Consider the following 2,802-nt stretch of genomic DNA (forward strand, 5'->3'; position numbering starts at 1 on the left):
TCGAGACGAAGAGGGGGTCAGCTCCAGTATCTGGTGGACTGGGAAGGCTATGGACCTGAGGAGAGGTCATGGATAGCCGCCCGAGACATTCTGGATCCATCACTCATCAAGGAGTTTCATCGAGCCAGGCCCGATCGCCCAGCACCGAGACCACGGGGACGTCCACGTCGAGCTCCAGGAGTCGCTCCTAGAGTGGGGGGTTCTGTAACGCCAAGCCAGCAGAGGGAGCCCTCACCAGAGTACTGACCGTGCTCCACTCCCTCTGCTTTCTCTGCTTTCACTTCCTGTTTGACTTTCATATAAACTGAGACCAGTCCATGTGCTGATTGCGAAGTATTGCCAGTTTACCTGCCTTACCAAGCGTTATTCTTCCTCTGTTCCTGATTGGTTTCCTGTGTAAGATTCTGCCTGACTTCTTGACTCACGGTATTTGTACTCTGCCCCTTTTGTTCTGACGCCTGATAGGACTGATGTTTGTGTTTGGACTCATTGCCTGCCTCTCCACTATTGTCTCTGCTTCTGCCCTTGTGTACGACAAACGATCTGCTTGCTTCTCTGACTTTGACCCTCTGCCTGATTATCGACATCTGTTTAAAGCCTTGACCTTTAATAAACTTCCGCTCATGGATTCTAACCAAACTCCAGCGTCTCTGTTACAAATATAAGGTGTTTTTCACTTCCAGTCCTTGTTAATTATATACTTATAAAATATATGATTGTAAACTCAATTAATATTAGTTATTAAGATTGATGTGGTTTGGAATTGGTAAAAAGTGCTTGGGCTTTTTGATTTTCCTGTAATAGAGTAATTTTGTCCTGCTTTGTGTGTAACAAAGATAATGTTCATTCTTAAATCATATCTGTTTACTGCTCATAGGTGTGAAATATAAAACTGATATAACAGAGAAGAAAAGCAAGGGGAAAGGTGCCACCTAATTTATGATTAAAAAAATACACAACTAATTGCATATTACACATATGTTCTGTATGTATTTGTTTCATTTAGTATTACAAACCAAGGAAGGCAACTGTAAGCCTTACACATATGAGTCACAGTGAGGCATACAGTTTATTATCATGCTCCACTGTGGAAATTAATGCACGTGACATCAGTGTCACACACTTCCCTGACTTGAGATGATAAATTGTTTGTGCCCAAATGACACACAGACTACAGCATTGCTAGAGGACTATGACTATGTCATGACAGGTATATTGTTCAGGATGCTGAGTGTGAAGTTATTTGAGCGTTTCTCCAGAAAGCTGCAAGCCAATTGGTCCTAACAATCAGTATGTTTTGAACAGCACTAGTTGTAACATTATCAGGCACTCAGTAGTATCAATACTCAATTATACATGGTAGCATTCAAATAGCTTGAATAACTCAAACTCCACTGAACACTAACAAAAAAAAAAACACCACAAAAAAAAAAAAAGGGACTCAGCCTACTATTTGATAGTTCCGGCTCTCAGGTGGAACCCAAAATTTAAACAGATTGTTATATAGTGTTGCTGGACAATTTCTCAATTCATTTACTCACGGAGCATACAGTTAACAGAAATAAAAGCATATTCTGGTGAAGATTTTATATGTAAAAAAAAACATACCAAACAATATAAAGTAATACATGTCTGTCTCCTCAGCGCCCCAGGATGCGCCTGAGAGCGCTCTGCCTGCTTATTCAAGGGGATTGGCCTGGCCAAAAGTTTGGACACATTACTATTTTTAATGGTTTTGAAATAAGTCTCTTATGCTCATCAAGCCTGCATTTATAAAAATGTAATTTTGTGAAATATTAAAATTTAAAATAATGGTTTTCTATTTTAATATTATTTCAAATATAATGTATTCTTGTGATGGCAAAGTCGAATAAATAAATGCTTCTAAAATAAAATCTTTTTAGCTTTTTATTCATCAATGCATGCTGAAAAAAGTATCACAGGTTTCAAAAAAATATTAAGCAGAACAACTGTTTCCAACATTGATAATAACTGAGTATCAAATCAGCATATTAGAATGATTCTAGGGAATGTCAAGATCATGTGACACTGAAGACTGGAGTAATGACTGCTGTAAATTCTAACAATGTTCACAACCGTTCAAAAGTTTGGGGTCAGTATTTTTATTTTTTGAAAGAAATTAATGTTTTTATTCAGCAAGGATGTGTTAAATTGATCAAAAGTGATATTAAAGACTTGTATTGTTAGAAAAGATTTCTATTTTAAATAAATGCTGTTCTTTTTAACTTTTATTCATTAAAGAATCCTGAAAAAGTATCGCAGGTTCCAAAAATAAAAAATCAAGCTGTTTCTAACATTGATAATAAATCAGCATTGAATGCGTTCTGAAGGATCATGTGACACTAAACTGGAGTAATGATGCTGATGAAAATTCAGATTTGATCACAGAAATAAATTATATTTTAAAGTATATTAAAATAGAAAACCAGTATTTTAAATGGTAATAATATTTTACAATATTACTATTTTTTCTGTATTTTTGGTCAAATAAATGCAGCCATGATGAAAAATCTTAATGATCCCAAACTTTTGAACAGCATATATATATATATATATATATATATATATATTAGTGCTGTCAAATGATTAATCGCCATTAATCGCATACAAAATAAAAGTTTTTGTTTGCGTAATATATGTGTGCGTTCTGTATATATTTATTATGTATACATCAATACACACACATACAGTATATATTTTGAAAATATTTGCATGTCTATATTTATATTCATATAATTTATATTATAAATAAATATATTTAATATATAAACATAACCTATT

The sequence above is a fragment of the Sinocyclocheilus grahami genome, unplaced genomic scaffold (genome assembly GCF_001515645.1).
Source record: "Sinocyclocheilus grahami isolate Dianchi unplaced genomic scaffold, SAMN03320097.WGS_v1.1 scaffold130.1, whole genome shotgun sequence".
NCBI lineage: Eukaryota > Metazoa > Chordata > Actinopteri > Cypriniformes > Cyprinidae > Sinocyclocheilus > Sinocyclocheilus grahami.